Source organism: Arvicola amphibius, chromosome 4 (genome assembly GCF_903992535.2).
Source record: "Arvicola amphibius chromosome 4, mArvAmp1.2, whole genome shotgun sequence".
Classification (NCBI taxonomy): Eukaryota; Metazoa; Chordata; class Mammalia; order Rodentia; family Cricetidae; genus Arvicola; species Arvicola amphibius.
Window position 1 is genome coordinate 108,455,716 of NC_052050.1, and position 17,600 is coordinate 108,473,315.

General features: G+C 43.5%; 1 protein-coding gene across 2 annotated transcripts in view; it reads right to left on the bottom strand.

Moving 5' to 3' along the window:
- Sh2d4a (SH2 domain containing 4A) overlaps nt 1–17,600 on the bottom strand; it is a 58,448-nt gene that overhangs the window by 21,328 nt on the left and 19,520 nt on the right. The window lies entirely within an intron of this gene.

Here is a 17,600-nt window from a genome sequence, read left to right on the forward strand (position 1 = left end):
TCCCCAGAAGTGAGAAAGCACACTACATATAGTTACTGTGAGCATCCATGTTTTAAGAGTGTCTAGCACAATGCACAGCACGTAAGACCTTTCTGAGCTGTCCTTCCCCAGACGGGACACTTAACTATTCTAAATACATGTTTCTGAAGTGAAGGAACCAGCATAGACACTAACCTGATGCAGCTAACAGCCTCCCAAGAGCAATCTCAGCTGAGTGGGGTCTAAATGTTCTCCAACTGTGTATCCAAATAAAAGAATGTGATATGTAATTTAGGGTACTCGAAAAGGGAATGAGATGATTTTTCTTTTTTTAAAAGATTTTTTCTTAAAAACACACAAAAATATCACCTTTGGAAAGGGAAATACAAAGATTGGAGAGGTGGCTCAGAGAGCACTGCCTGCTCTTTCAAAGATCCTGAATCCAATTCCTAGCAACCGCACAGTGGCTCACAACCATCTGTAATGAGATTTGGTGCCCTCTTCTGGCCTGCAGGCATATGACACGTGCAGGCAGAACAGTTTATTTAAGAAAGAAAGAAAGAAAGAAAGAAAGAAAGAAAGAAAGAAAGAAAGAAAGAAAGAAAGAAAGAAAGAAAGAGGGAAATACACTACAGAGTGAGTTCAAGTTCAGCACAATTTCGTAAGAGCATGTCTCAAAATTAAAAGAGGGCCATGGACACAGCTCGGGCCTAGACCAGCTTTGTGGAAGCTCTATTCCTGGCTTTGCCTAGCATGTGCCACAGAACGAGCAGGAGAAGAGGAGGAGAAACACAGACATGGCAATGATGACTCTCCAGCTACAAAGGTGTAATCAAGGGCTTGAGGACCTGCGCTTCAATCCCCGGTTTCCATGTAGCAGCTGGGCCTGGGGGCAGGTGCCTGGAACCCTAGTGCTGGCAGGGTAGAGACAGGCGGACGCTGCGGGCAGGCAGGATGTATAGGTTCAGTGCGAGACCAAGTCTCAGACAGTGTGCAAAGCCATAGAGGAAGACTCGAGTGCCTTCCTTGGATCTCTACATGCTTGTATAGTGGCAAGTGCACCCTCTCCCAGATAGATATAGTGCACACACCACCCTATCCCCAAATGTGCACAGAGGTTTCCTTGACATGAAAGCATTTTACCACAATTATCATGCAAATCCTGATGGGAGCCTGGGATTTGATCATGGGAGGAACCATAAACCACCATCCAGGCAGTCACACTCTCAAACTCCATTTAACTAACTTTAAGCACATCTTCTATCTTTACTTTTCTCTTACATTGTTCTCCTGCCTGGAGCCAAGCACCTATTGTTTGTGGCACAGTGTTTTAGAAAATCCAAAGAAGAGTTTTTGGTTTCTGAAATAACTACTAAAATTTGCCTTCTTTTACTAAAGCCGTGTATGAGCCTGAAGTCCATAAAGGTATTGCTCGTGATTTTCAACTTGAACAGAAAGAAAAACAAAAACCCTTGAAAGAGGAACTCTATTCTTTTGGCACAACTTTTCCCCGGGAGATGAGAGCAAGCTAGGAAAGCCACATTCTCCCCAAGTCTGGACTGAGGAAACATTTAGGGTGCTAGGACGCTCACAGGAGCACAGACAACGGAAAGGCAAACACATCACCAAGCCCACTCCAGCACAGTGACTGATCATAGAAGCTCTACCCCTGGAACCGTTGGCCCAGCTTACAGGCAGAGCCACCGACAAGTTTCCTCCACCCTGCCCGTTATTTACTGCTTATCTGACTGTAGCACGAACCTGACTGCTTCCGACTGCTGCCTCAGACTGCAGCTGTCTCCACCAAGCTTCAGACTGCAGAGAACTTCTGTCTCCTCCAGCCTTATAGTCCTCTCTACCCAGCCATAACATTCCTGTCTCCACCTCCCTAGTGCTGGGATTAAAGGTGTATGATCCCAAGAGCTAGGATCACCTTTGTGTGAGCTCTGTTTCTCTTTTAGACTGGATCCATTTCATGTAGCTCAGGGTGACCTGGAACTAACAGAGATCCCTCTGCCTCTGTCCCCCAGCTCCCATCAGGATTTGCATGATAATTGTGGCAAAATGCTTTCATGGCAAGGAAACCTCTGTGCACATTAAGGTAATGCCCAAAACATCATACACGGTTAAGAATTTATTTCTTTTAGGACATTTTCTTTAAGCTCCAGGGAGCCAGCTTGACCCACCTGAACGGACTGGACACGAACAGAATAAGTACTCAAACGGAATAAGTATCATTTAATTTTATCATTCTTGGCCTCAAAAGCCCTGAAGCCCCCTTCGCCTCAAAAACTCTAAAGCTCCCCACTACCTCAAAAACCCTGAAGCCCCCCACCTCAAATCTCCCCCTTAATTTTTTTTCCCTCTCCTAACGTGACTTTTGTTTTCCAGCATCTTACGATGACCCAGTTCCTCAAGACACAGAAGGATTTGGTTTCAACCAGCCATCCCAGGACGCCAGCGAACAGGACATCAGGACACATCAGACACCCCAGACCCTTCGACACCCACAAAGTCAGCAGGAAGCAGTTATGAAAGACCAGGCTACGCCCCCATTCCCTCAACCCCCCCCAAATTTTTAATAAATCAAAAAGGTTGGAAATGTTATTCCCTAGGAGGCCCCTGAGCGTCGCTTGCCTAGGGAACTATATTTCCCAGGAGCACACGCTCCCAGCGTCCGACAAGAGGGACCCTGCGCGCAGGCGCAGAACGTAACGTAATGAAACGTTATGTTTGACTCACGTGCGTGGGGGTCCCCTTTAAAAGCCCAAAGGCCGTGAGTTCGCCCTCTTTCTCCTTTCCACCCTTCACGGTGGGGGACGCTCACCCTTCGTGCAATAAAGCCAGTTGCACGTGGCTTGTTGCATCCTGAGTTTCCTTTCAACCTCCGCGGCGAAGAAGAACAAAGAAGAGAGAAGAAACAACGCCGAGTCCTGGGATTAAAGCTGTGTGCCACCACTGCCTGGCCTCTAGTGGCTTAGCTCTGCATTCTGATCTTCAGGCAAGCTTTACTTGTTAAAACAGAAACAAAAAGCTACTACGTCTAACTTTGGGTGCGGGAGCAGTACTTGTAGCTTCTCTTAACTTCTCCATCCTGCATCCTCCCTTTCTCCTCCCTCCTCGATGGAATGTCTTAGCAGAGGAACCAGCAGTGCAAAGCATGCATATGCATCTGTTGAATCTCTCTGTCTCTTGTTCCTGTCTCTGTGCCTCCGTGCAGTTATATGTGGGTGGCTCATCTGCGTAGGAGTGAGAGCACATCTACAGGCTATTTTTCAATATCAAGTGTGTTCTTCAATCATTTCCCCCATCTACGTTTTGAGACAAGTTCTTTCAGTGAGCGTGGAACTCCTTGACTGTCCAGATCTGACTGGCCAGCAAGCCCCAGCTATCGACCAGTCTCTGCCTGCCTAGTTCTGGGATTAGAGGCATGCATGACTACACTCACATTTTTACCCTGGGGTCAGTATTCAGATCCTCATAAATGCATAGCAAGCAGTTTACCAACTGAGCTACCTCCCAAGGCCCTGTATTTATTTTTAAATAACCTCAAAACACAATAACGACACCAAATTGGGAGGTTCATGCACTCTGATGCTCAGTAGGAACAAGAAGCTGGACAATGTATTTTACTTTTATTTATGCGTATGCATATGTATACATGTGTGTAGATGCTCTTGTTGGACAGAAAAGGATATTGAAGTCCTTGGAGTTTGGGGAGGTTGTGAGCTGATGATGTTGGTAGTTGGTGGGATCAAACTCAGGCCCTTTTCAAGAGCATAGGGTTCACTCCTGCCAACCCCAGTGCCCCCTGCCCAGGTCATTGTTTACCAAGACTTTTCAAAAGTTAATCCACTGAAGAAAAAATATTAAGAAAATAACACAGAGAGTACTGACTTGATGGGAGATAATCAGATGTCTGAGAATGCTATTTTTAGTAAACTCAATCCTTTCTTCTCTACAGTGTAATTATATGCCACAGTGGGGAAGAAGATAAAATGAATCAGCCTCACAAGTTAATTGCAGGTGAGATCTGGCCCTGGTCTTTCTGTTTATTCAAAGAAGCCGGAAAAGTAAAGAAGTCTTTCTAAGCTAATGTCTCAGAGGCCAAGCCTTTGCTCTTCACTTTCGTTCTATGGAATCTGGGGGGGGGGGGTGACCTTCTCATTCATTCTCCCCAACTGGTGATGTGGAATTTCCTTCTCTATGCTGTGAATACCATTGTTTAATAAAGAAACTGCTTTGAGCCTATAGCAGGGCAGAACAAAGCTAGGTGGGGAAAACTAAACTGAATGCTGGGAGAAAGAAGGCAGAGTCAGGGAGAAGCCATGGAGCTCCAGAGACAGATGCCAGATGGAACATTATTTGGTAAGTCACAGCCACATGGCAATACACAGATTAATAGAAATGGGTTAAATTAAGATGTAAGAGTTAGCCAATAAGAAGCTAGAGCTAATAGGACAAGCAATGATTTAAATGATATGGTTTCTGAGTGATTATTTCAGGGGTCTGGGCAGCCAGGAATGAACAAGCAGCCTCCTACTACAAACTACCTGTCATCATGCTTTAACCACATCAAGCATGTTTTCTCCTCTGTGTCTTTGTGCCCGGAATTCCCTCTGCCTGGACCACACTTCCCTCTCATCCACCCACACTGCCTCTCCAGAGCTCTTCTCCAGGATCACCTCCTCAGAATGGTCTTCTCCAACCACCACCACCTCCCAGCATCTTCCAGCCTCTATATTCTGTTTTGTTTTCTCCATATTTCTTATGCTCTCCAGACTTCACAGATAAAATTATATTTTTTTCACCCCACTCTACAGAACATAAGCTCCCTAAAGGGAAGAGATTTTTGCCTAGTTTTATCATAAAATATGTCTTCAGTGTCCACACCCATACCTGGCACATAGCAGGCATCCAGAACATATTTGTTTAATGAATATATGGCTTGATTTTCCTGACTTTCATTATTTAAGCTGATACGATGTAATTAGGGACAGTAGTGCTGGAAATTCTCCCACTGATTTCCTGCATGTGTCTAGGACCTCAATGGCAACACAGAGAATCTCCAGATGCTTAGGTCTCTCATATAAAGAAGCACAGTGTTTGCAGTTAGCCTATAGACTTCCTTGTGTTTACATCAAATCACCTCTTACAATGCAAGGTGAACACTTTCCAAATATGCATTGAACATGGCCAAAACAAATGCAGTGTTTTCAAATACTTGTGATGTGTGGTTGATTGAATCCATAGATGTAGGATAGAGACTGCCTTCCACTCTCAAGACACATGAGGACCAACATTCCAAAAATACAACATTATTTCTTTTCAAAGCCTTATTCATTCATTCGTGTGTGTGTGTGTGTGTGTGTGAGAGAGAGAGGGGAGGGGGGAGAGAGACTCGCAGCTTCTTAAGTGAATTCTGGGATCCAAACTCCAGTCCTTGTGTTTGCACAGCAAGCAAGAACTCTTTAATTGTTGAGCCATTCTTCCAGTCCTGAATTTCACATCAGTTCTTGATGTTCCAGAGCTGTCCCCATGGATGGGTGTCACTAAAGAAGAGTTAAGGAGTAGGTCACTTGGCCCACAGGAACGTCTAGGCAGCCTCTTCAAAAGGGTGTGGATCTATTATAAAACTTTTCAAACCCTCCAGGAACCCACAAGGATGACCCCAACTAAGACTCCTAGCAATGGTGGAGAGGGTGCCTGAACTGGCCATCTACTGTAAGCAGGCTGGTGACTTCCTTAATTGATGGCGACAGAGGTAGAGATAAACAGATAAGCACTGTGTTGAGCTCCTTCCTTACAGAAAAAAGAAAGGAAGGATTGTACCAGCCAGGGGAGTCATGATGGGGGAACCCACAGAGACAGCTGACCTGAGCTCACGGGGGCTCCTGGATGCTGGACCAACATAGGCCCTCTGCACGTGTGTGGCAACCATGTAGCTTGGTCTCTTAGTAAGGCTTCTAACGGTGAAAGCAGGACCTCTCCCTGGCACTTAGCTGACTTTTGGTAACCTGTTGTCCATGATTGATTACCTGGTCCTGCCTGCCTCGATGGAAGGGATGAGCTTGGTGCTGCCTCAACTTGATGAGCAATGCTTTGTGCAGCCCATGTGGAGGAGGAGTAGATGGGAAAGGGAAGGGGACAGGAGAGGAAAGATGTGAGGAGAAACTGGTTGGTATGTAAAATAAATGAAAAAAAGTTATTTAAATTAAAAAATAAAAGAAACCCACAAACTTCTCTTCTTTGTCTTGTGTTTTACCATGAATTTTCAGACTTATTATGTGTCAAATCCTACCACAATCTATTCCTAATTTATTGTGAACAGCCTGTGATCTGATAGCCACCTAATATTGTGGCAAAAATAGGATGTTGGGGGTTATTTGATCACACTGTGAACCCTATGTTTGGGTTTGGATTAATTAAATAAAATCAACCTTGGTTTAGGAAGCCAAGTTAGCAATAAGTTGACAGAAAATAATCATAGAGAGCCGGAGGGTACCTGTAAGGTGCCCAGGAAGGAGTAGGGAGGGACTTTGTGTGCCATGTGTCTTTTTGTTTTGGCAGAGCAGAAGCACACTGGCATTTGGAAAGCAGCCAGCTAAAAGAGGTCAGCTAGTTGCCACTCAAGATCTCTGAGCTAGCAGGTTTTCACCCCAGCCTTTGATTCCTGAGTCTTATTGATAAAACAGAATGATAGAGATTTAATTAAAACCTATATTTGGCAGCAGCAACATAGTCGGGGCCTTCAGAAACAGAATTCCCATCAGGCCGTGGCCTGGCCGCTGCCAGAGAAGCAGGCCAGTAGCTGCAGAGCCACGGTTGCATGCTGAACCAGCAGTGGATTAAAGCACAGCCTCTGAAAAACAATGGTAGGGCTTGTTCTTTACGGACAAGGTCATGTCTGGATGGATGGAAAAGCAATCTCAGGCCCAAAGAAGCTCTCAGCTCAATGGACGCTGGCAGCAGAAGCTTCTGTTCATCCCCAGCAGCGAGGCTCACAGAGACAGGAAGCCCACGAGCCACTTGTGCAAGAATCACAGTTGATGCCAAGCTTGGGAGGCCATTTGTCACTCTAGAAACAGTCTTCCCTGGGTGTTCGCAGCCTCTGGGGATGCTGCCTCTGCCTTGGCTCTGCAGTGAGAGGTTCAGCAAACTCATCTTGGCATCTGTTCGTTGTATGACATCCAAGATGCTCCCAACTCAAGATAAATGGGGAAAGACGAGCGGCTGTGCCTGTGGCTCCCAAGGCAGATTCCACATTCCATTGCCTAATTTCATGTCTGCGTGATCCTAATGAACTAATTTGTGGAACACTAGTGGAAACGGCTATGTATCCAGCCCCCTGACGACAAAATGCAAATCCGTTTTACCTGGTGGAATCCATATGCCTGCATATGATTGGTGGAGTCTGCCAACTTTTGCTGAATGCATCTTGGGAAGAATGTATTGTGGCTAAAAATTAAAAACGCACACTTTTTTTTAAATTGTGTTTAGAAGTGTGAAATAATTCCAGAAGCTGATCTAGCCATGTTCCCACAGATCTGGAGCCAGCAAGTCTCTCTTCCCACTGGCACCAAGTTCCGGAGCAAAGCTGCCTCCGGCACATAAAAGCAGTGTTTCCACTCAGTAGAACACATAGATGAACAAATGACCCAAAGCCAGGAGCTGATGGTTTGGTATGTCTCATTCCTATGATGCCCTGCAACTTGGATGTCTTCTACATGTCAACAGGTAGGACTCAGTCCTATTGAGAACAAACAATCATCCTGGAATGTTAAAAAAAAAAAAAAAAGGAAAAGTAACCGTGTGTGTGTGTGTGTGTGTGTGTGTGTGAGAGAGAGAGAGGGGGGGGGAGATCTTAGGTCTATTTTTTAAAGGTTTCACTGTCTTATTAGATAAAATGGACCATTATATAATGATAGCACATTTCAAGCTTTCTACTGAGATTTCGTTTTGCTTGTGGTGGGTGCTGAATTTACGCTAACTTTACAATGGCTTGCTAGCCACTTGAATGTTGATAGTGGTACAGTCTTATATTAGTGATTTAGTACTGTTTTGACTTTGGACAATATCTTTGATGACAGAACTCATTTTCAGGTGAAGAAACTGTCTCTGGGTTGTGCGGGAACACACACTGGCTCATGTTAATGTCTGTTTTCTGTGCTGCTGTCTTTGTAGCCACAGGCAAACCAGACGCAGGCCAAAAGATCATTTATGCTTATGCCTTGAAAACAGATGAATCAGACAGGCTTTCCAATCCCCACTTAGCCAATATTCCCTCATTTTAGTATTCTCAAGGAACATTCAGCTTCTCGGCATCGAAATAGAGATGCCAGAGACCAGTTCCCTCATCACAAACTAGTAAGTTAGGATTGTCTCTTCAACTGACTCAGATGACTCTGAAAATGTTTGAATTCCTTCTGTCCTCATAGATGTGAACTTGGGGACAGGTTCCCTTTCCTCGTTGATTTAAGACCAATGGAGCATTGTGTTCCAAACAGGGTCAGTTTCTTGTGTTGAAAGCTAGGAGGCAGATAGGCATCCCACCTTGATCCCTCCTCAGGGATACAGATGATGTTCCCATTGTGCTTAGCTGTACTCTTAAAATCAGGACTTGACCTGTTTATACTCCGAGATTTGAAAATTCTCTAAAGCCACGCGTCATCATGGCCTGACCTTTAAGTTGACTCACACATCCATCAAACAAGATATTTTTGAACCAACATTTTGTCAGAGACACCATCAGTACTCCCAGCTATTGAACTCCCAGACCCTTCAGTGTTTCCTGAACTAGCAATCAGCTACCAGACATCTGACAGTGACCCGCTTATTCCTCCATGTGTGCATTGCACCAGATTTCATTCCTTATTCAGCGATGCTACCTGCGTGGGTAACACTTTCAACCCCTTGGGTGGCACCTTGGACCTCTAGAGCCCCTTATCCAGTGCACACACAGCATTGCCTTCCCAGCGCTCACTTTTACAAGTTTACCTTAAACTTTTTCTGTTTCTCCTTTCACTAGCATTTGCAACCTGCTCACTGGTTTTGAATGTATCAGAAATGGCAGGGTTGTTAATATTCTTGAAATAACTGAGAGCTTAGCATACACAGTGTGCCAGACGGTGCTAGCCGTGGAAAGTATGCCAGAGACCAAAGAGAGCCCTATGGTCATGAATACCACCTAACGATGTGCTCAGAGTGCTGTAGGGTTTTTTGCCTTTGAAATTTTAGGTTTGGTTTTCAAAAGCAAGGTGCACATGTTGGATCTCAAGTAGACTTACTTTAGTATGGAACTGAATTTTAATAACCACTCCAAAGCTGAATAACTCTACCCAAATACTTTTATATATTGAAGCCATGCTGTCAAGCTTTTCATACATACTATCAACCATGTTTGTAAAAATCCTGTTTTTCAAGGTGACCCAAGATTTGACATGTCTCAAAGTGTCGAAGTAAAACGAAGGACTTCAGACTTGCATAAAGCATGTCCACTCAGATACACCAATATGACTTCACCAGCCCAGAAAATGCACTGTGTATAATGCACTAGGCTGAAAATGGTGCATCCAAGAGACTTCTTCATTAAGAACCATGTAGCTTCACAGGCTCAAACATGATGGCTTATGATGCCTATATAAGAGGGAGACAATCTCAGAAATGTGCCTGCCTCTTAAGCACTCAGGAAAAATGAACTGCTTGGAGATTGTACTGGCCCTCTCTGAAGATGATCAGTATTCTCTTCACTTATCCCTACATAGGAGAAATAGAAGGAAAGTGCCCCGTACCCGTACAATGTGGGTTTATAAAGCACTTCCTGTTCAATGTATTGTTTGACCTTTATGTCAAGTGTCACCAAAGTGGTGAGGGAACCTGTTAACAGGTAGGACAGCAGAAACTCACGCCCATGTCCTTCCTGTAGCTAAAACTTGCTCCGCTCATTCTCCCAGAGGGAACAAGGGTCTTCTCCCACATCCATCAGCCTCCTTGGCCATCTTCCACCTGTTACCCAAAGGAATGTAACAGATATTGAAAAATTTATGGCCGGAGTTAAGGCAATCACATCAGCTTCTTGCTTGCCTCTGCTAAAAAAGAAAGTAAAAATTCCTTCAATAGTAGATACACAGATATTTCCCAGATAAAGAGGGAAATAGAAAGCGAAGAAGAACAAAAGCTGCAGAGCCGCCTGGAGGCCAAGTCAGAATGAAGGTCTCCATTAAGTCCGGGAGTGTAGCTCATCGCGTTGGACAGATGACAGTATATTTTAAACGCTATTAGACCGGGAAGCATAGCAATTTCATCTACACAAGCAACTGGGTTATAGATTGATGCCGCTGACGCCCTAGTTATTATAAAGCTGCAAACTGCAGTCCCCCGGGAGAATAGGTGTCATACAAGAAGGATTATCCTAATTATATTCACTCATAAAATTGATTTGCAAAACCATTCATTTAACATTCACTTTATTTAAAAATAGGGTTATACAATCAGACAAATGCCAGGGCCTCTTCATTTCAACCAAATCAGAAGACTCCAATAAATGAAATGCTTTTTTAGAATTTATAGTTTAGGAATGAAGATAAAAATAATGAGTTAATATAAAACTGAAATCTTAATTTTTTTAAATCAATGACTGCACTTTTACCTACCCTATTCTGCTATCCTTCTTAATCCTGTTACTCTGTAATAGAAGAATATTTAGAATAATAACTTCTTTAAGGGTAAATACCATGCCAGCTTGGACCAACATCTCCCGAGTCTTCTACAGAAAACAGAACATTAACCCACACTTAATAGGGCCTCATAAATATTGGATGACTGAACAAATACACAATGAATTCACAAAATGCTTCTTCAATCACCAAAAGATATGAAATGCAGCTTTGTTACTAATCAAGACAGAGTGACATCACATACTGCAGACATTAGTTGTCTCTCATCTCGCTAGCCAGTCAGTGATGTAACCATCCTCTTCCCTATCACTTTAATACATGCCTATAATATTTAGCTTTGAAATACTTGGATTTAGCCTTTTGCTTATAAAATACCAGGAGAGAGAGAGAGGGAAAGAGGGAGAGAAAGAGAAAGAGAAAGAGAAAGGGAAAGGGAAAGAGAGAGAGAGAGAGAGAGAGAGAGAGAGAGAGAGAGAGAGATTTCCAAGACTAGTAGACTAACAAGGTAAAAAGTGGGATATCAATTTTATTGCTGTAAATAGCTATGTGCTCCTTAAAAAAGAGATCTTGCCAGAACACTCTTCAAGACAACGGAAACCAAAAACTATTTTCCCCACTTGTCTTGTTCTTCTAGCAAATCATTTTAGTCTACGGAACACTCTAACTGAAAAGTGCAACCGACGCTAACACTGTGGTTCTCACCTTTCCTGATGCTGTGACCCTTTAATTCAGTTCTCATGTTATGGTGACCTCCAACCATAAAATTATTTTCGTTGCTACTTCATAACTGCAATTTTGCTACCTTTCTGAAACATTATGTAAATATCTGTGCTTTCCAGTGGTCTTAGGATGCCCCTGTGAAAGGGTTATTCAGTTCACAAGCTTTCAACCTACCTGCTCTAACATGACATTTGATGTAAAAACACACCTTTAAATTAAATATCATGTTTAGTTTCTAGTTTAATCTGTACATTAGAGTACAGAATGGCTATGTTAAAAGAACTTCAGCCACTGCTCCTACACCATCCATCCTACAGACCTACACAGCAACATGGAGACAGCAGAAAATCCAATCCGCTTGGCAGGGTTGAAAAGACAAAGCATTTCAGACGTGAAGATTTAAAGGCTGTTTGCTGGAGGGGACTGCTTGTTCATCGAGGCTGCCCAGAACCGAAATAATCACACAAAAACCATATGATTTAAATCACAGCTTGGCTCATTAATTCTAGCTTCTTATTGGCTAACTCTTACATATTAATTCCACGCATTTTTATTAATCTGTGTTTCGCCACGTGGCTGTGGTTTATAGCCTAAAGTTCTGGCACCCATCTCTGGCTGGGCTACATAACTTCTCCCTGATTCCGCCTCCTTCCCCCCCCCCCCCCCCCCCGCATTCAGTTTAGTCTTCCCCGCCTAGCTCTGTTCTACCCTATCAGGCCAAGCCAGTTTCTTTATTCATTAACCAATAAAAGCAGCACATAGACAGTAGGACCTCCCACACCAGCTGTTCTTTCATTCACACCTATGAAACAGTTTTAAAAGAAAGATAAAGAAGTTGTCTAAGTCAAGATATAAAACAATGAACTGTGGCTGAGGGGATAACCAGGCTTTAAAACATAACTTATTCAAGAAGTCTTGACTAGTGGGGTGGAGGAAAACACAACCAAGAGTAGACAATGGCTACTCATATCACGCATGGTACTTTGTAAAACACTTTCCTGTATGTTATGTCTTAGTTACACACTAGTTCAGCAACACACAGCTACCGTAGACCCCATCTTAGAATCAAGAAACCCAGCCCGAGAGAGTTAATGACCCTCACCAAGTGTTCAACTTGACCTTTGGTCTATTGACACAAAATTTCTTTTTTCTTCCTCCCAATTCTACCTATGAGTTGGATGGGTGAATCACTGCAAATGACACCTACAACATATATTGTCACCAAGAGCTGAGTACAAAGCAAAGCTGAGGAAAGGCATGTTACCAACTTCATACAACACTCAAGACTATATTCTTCCACTGTGCTGAAGTGTACCTTCACTCTTTCCTAAGTTAGTTTACATTAGTATCTTATGCCAGATGCTTTTTGGGTTTTTTTCCTCTTTTTAAAAAGAACAGCTTAAATGGCTTATAAAGTGCTAGTATTTTGTGTATTGTATACAAAATATATTCTGTAAACTATCCTAAATTCTGTTAGCTACATCGAAAGTACTTGGGTAACTGCATTAGATTCCAATTATGGCTCGTCTCTTGGTTCTTGAATTAGAAAGATAAGCACATTAAGCACATTTGTTCTCTATCTGTCTTTATGTGACACACCCACTATTTTATCTTACACAAACAGCAATACTGAGATGCATCCCAGCCCTTGGTCTTTCACTTCTGAAGCTAGCTTTCGTAGAAGCAAACAGTCAGACTCCAGTCTGGATAGTTAGTGGCTGCTTTCGGGATAGACAACATGCTTACCTATAGTTTGGAAGGGCTGTACAGAAGAAGGAAGGGCTAGGTGGAAGGTTTTCATTATGTCTGTACAGGCATAATGTGTCCTGGTGGGTAGCTCTCAGACCGTGTGTAGGCAAAGTGCATAGTGTGGCTTGTGGGGACTCGTGCTGCTGAGAGACAAGAGCTCTTAACTCTAACTCCTTTTGGATAAAGAAAAGCTGTCTGAGAGGTCTTCTTTTTTTTACCTTTTACTTAGTTGCACTTCTTTGAACCCAGATGTTTCTGGGGGACCAGGGGATACTCACTGAGTTTATTTAGTTACTTGCATGAATGTGGGTGGGAGATGAACTAGAGTAAGAGCAGCTAATGGGTCAGGGATACACCAAGGAAGAAAATGACACCCATTTCCCCCAGCCACCATTAATTGTCTACAGTCCTTCAGGGATGGGTGGGGCCTCATGGGCCCTTACCTCTTCCAAGATGGAATGTTGAGGGGACTACTTTTGTGTAGCTCTTACACATATAACCCCAGTTTTGGAATCCCCTGTTTAGCTATATCACTGGCTGGCTCTGAAGGTCATTTCTGCAGAACTAGTGGCACAATTCTCTAGAGATAAAATTCTAAAATTGAGCAAATATAGTCTTATTCAAGGTTCCTTTTAGGGACAAAGACAGTTTCCTGATATTAATAAGGTCCCAAACTACACATTGCAGAGAAACACAAAGGTCTTATCTTAAAAATTAATGTAGCCTGCCATTCTCCTGTTCTGTCCTTCCAAATTCTCTTACAGGAAACAGGAGAAACATGGAGACCATTCAGATAGCTGTCCCTATTGAGTATCCCCAAGAAGCTCGACACAGTCGCAGGGTCCAACTATTTTCCACCGAATTCTCTGAGTTGGGGGTTCACATAGTGCCTCGTCTCTCATCCTCTGTTTTCTATTAACCCCTCAGCATACTTGAATTGCCTAGAAACGGCATCTGGTCCCCAACTGGCCTATCAGAACCCGGTTGGATGACAGGGAAGTCCTACCGCTGACTATCACCTCCAGTTCAGTGACAGAGACCCACAAACCTTACGTGAACACTGTGATCTGCTCTCTGCTCAGGAGCACAGCTGTCTCGCACAGTGGGAAAGAGCATCACTTCTGAGATTCCTTAATTGTATCACCCCTGACTAAGAGAAACATTTCTTTGGTGCACATAGAATTTTACCAATGGTTAAAGATGAAAGAAAACTGGCACACTAATGAGTTTTTTGCATAAATAGTTCAAGATAGGTTGTATATTTGCTTCTTCAGGTTGGAGAGCATCTTCAGTGTGTTTCAGGGTTAAACACTATTTCTTTTATGGTCACCAATACTGAGAATACCTAGTGCAATACATAGTACAAGAGGCAGGGGGTACTTTTAGGGCCAATTCAAAAATTAGTCAAAATTCTGTTCTAATCCCAAGCCAAAATTTTTTATATAAAACTAAAGCCAGCAACTCAAACTGCAATCTTTAAAATCAAACATTCTAATTATAGAATCCAGAGATGTGCTAATTTGCACATATTAAGGGATGGCTATAGGAAAAAACTGAAAGCCTGTGTTTTCCACAGTTAAACTATTATGCTTCTAAAAGAACAACAAAAAAAAATCATTGTGTGTACAGTAAAAGCTGAAACTGAGAACACACAATGCTGCCGATCCTGAGTTAAGATATTCCCAGCAGTGCCCACTGCAGTCTCACACAGTGATGGGAATATGGTGGTCACATGGTTAAGTTCACTGAAGTCATGAGATACAACCAACGTGAGTTCTACCGGAAGCTCCTTGGATTCATTAGACATTTGATTTTAAATTAATATTTGTTCATTGTAAGTTCACCGTCCTTGCACTATTGCAAAATTTTGTATCGCCTGCTTTTAATTATGCAACCCAATATGGGGTCATGTATTCACATTTCTTGTAAAAAAAAAAAAAAAGTCTGAGATGATCTGAATTCTGAAACACATCTTGGCCTAGAAGTTTGGATTGATAAGTGGAAGGCATATACTATTGAGCCTGGTCCTTATAGGCATGATAGAAAGAACAGCTCTAGAGGTAGCCACAGTGCAATTCCCAGCACCTAGGTTAGATGGCAAAAGGAACTTATAGACTTTAATTACAAACAACGATAGATACAAGTGGAGAAATTATCCTGGATTGTCCCTTAGGACACTTGAACTGTTAAAAACAGAGAACTTTCTCCAATGGGAGCCAGAGAGACACAGCAGATAGGAAATCAGAGAGATTCTAGGCAGGAAACAGGCTTCATCACATAGAAAGAGAAGGACTATAAGCCACCTCCAGGAGCCAATTGTTCCCTAACCAATACCATCAGCTCATGTGCCCTGGTCGGCGGAGATAGAATATGGTGTTTAGATGGCCTGTTTGGTCAAGAGTCCTAACAAGGGTAGTTGTTCTCCAGAACCACCAGACAGCAGCTCATGGAACACGATTTCAGCCTGACATACCTTAGTCATGCCACCCCAGGCTCCCAGCCTATTTCAGTCAGAACTATTTCAGTGAACTAAGTGTACTGCTATTTGTTTTTACAGTAATGAAACCAACCCCCAAGACAAGCCTGCTTCCACCGGCAGAATGTAAATTCTTGGCATCACTGCCCCCTGGGTCCTAGCCTACGTGCCTGATCCCAGTCAGAATCTTCTCTTCCCTAGCTCCCTCGCACATGATCTATGCTTCCACACCATTGACATTCTGCTCCCCAAGCCTCTCCCTCACCCACCTGCCCTTCCAGCATGCTATCCTCTCCCATTATCCCACCCATACCCAAACTAGTGCACACTCCCTCCTGAAACCGGATCAAACCCTGCCTCTTCCTTGGCTTCAAGCTGCTCCCCTTCTCCCCAGTAGAACTAAAACTCTGTAAGAGGGAGATCTTGTTTTATGTCTCCCCTGTAGGCTCTCCAAGACTCGCCATTACATGTGCTGAACCATGGAACAGTCGCTCAGGGACGGAGCGAAGTCATGGAATCCAGGCCTAGAGTACAGGGCAACGAAGCATGGAGTCGGGGAGGACACGGGCAGCCGGCCCGGGCTGGCCTTCCTCTGTTCCTACTGAAAACAACCCTCCTGCTCACTGGGACTTGTAAAGAAATGCATTCCCTCATATGATGTGTACCCAAGCGCAGGAGATAAACAGCACAGGCATTTGAATTAAGTCTTTGAATCTGCATATATAGAAATAGGGTCACCAAGGCATTTTCATGTCTCATGAAAATCTCTTTCATATCTTTCGCTTATTCTTCAATTTACTACTCTCTCCTGTCCCCCTTGTCCACCCTTGCTGTCCCTTTTCTCCTTCTGTTTTCATGACACACATATTCTATTACTTCCCTATCTTTATAGATAAAAAAAAAAAACCAGAGGCCCCCAAAAGTTTATGGGATTCACCCAGACAGTCCCAGGACCAAACTCTACCACAGACACTTAATTTCTCACCCCATGCAGAACAGCCAGGCAGCTATAATGATGCACACAAAGCTCACAGGGAGTGAGAAGCAAAAGGCTAGACTCCGGCCATGGACAAACGACACCCGCGTGAGTCTCAAAGGGATAGGATAGAGAATGATTGAGCAGCACGCCTGGCATAGCATGGGCACACACACACACACACACACACACGCACACGCATTTAGAGATACTTTTTCATCATAACAGATTTTAGGTCTGGTAAGACAATGGAATTTTAAAGACAATATCCTTTCGTTCCAGAGTTAGAATAAACTGCAGCTAAAACTTGAAAGTCTTCGCTGGGCAACTGATTTCATGTTAGAAACATATCGGATGACCCTCCTTACTCTAGCCTCCTTCCTCAGGAGTTCTCATCTCACGGAAAAGGTGTGAGGATTGGTGACAAATGTCTCTGTCACGTCTAAAGTCATACCAAAATTATTATGGGAGTGGGGACTGAGATAAATATCCCACAGATATGCAAGACAAGGCGTTTCAGGCCTGTGATTTGGATGCATATCTTTGACCATCAACTTCTTCATTTTATAAAAGGGATTCTTGTAATTCCCTTGTTTACATGTCAGAAGTTATGGAATGAATGGGAAAGGAAATGACAGCCAGAGAACATGCTCTAAGGCGAACTGCGTGTGCTTCTGAAGATAAGCTTCTCCCCCATCTACCACTGTGCCCAAACCCCAGCTCCGCTTCCAGGAGCCCCTGCTGCTGCTGCTGGCTTTCCACTTCTTAGACAGGAAGGCTTGGCTGTGCTACCTGTCCCTGCACTTTATGGTAATACAAAACTGAAGAATTCTCTTCAAAATACAAAGTTGTTCAAAACTCATTGATGATTTCCAATTATTCCCTGAAACAGAGTAAAATACTGACATCTCCTTCCCATCAGTCCTTGCCTACTCCCAGTGTGACAAGACATTCACACTCCCTCCTCTGCTTGATCCCCACAAATCTTTCTCTCTGCTGCTGCTGGCTGGACTGCTGCCCCAGG